Here is a 262-nt window from a genome sequence, read left to right on the forward strand (position 1 = left end):
CCAGTGTCTCTCATTTGGGTCCATGGGAATAAGGACAGGACATTTCTTTTTAACCATATTCAGATAAAGCTGGTACTTGGTACCTTCGTAAGATTGTATCAGTTTCATCCTCGTTATGAGGAGAGATGTCTTACCCCGGGTATAGGACATTTACACATCGTCCGATTACAGTAACAAACAATTTTTGTTATTTGATCAGCTTTATATGAGCATGTTTATTTAATTTCATCCACTGTCCATAGTTTCTCTTAAATTTTATAAT

Source organism: Penaeus monodon, chromosome 27 (assembly GCF_015228065.2).
Source record: "Penaeus monodon isolate SGIC_2016 chromosome 27, NSTDA_Pmon_1, whole genome shotgun sequence".
Classification (NCBI taxonomy): domain Eukaryota; kingdom Metazoa; phylum Arthropoda; class Malacostraca; order Decapoda; family Penaeidae; genus Penaeus; species Penaeus monodon.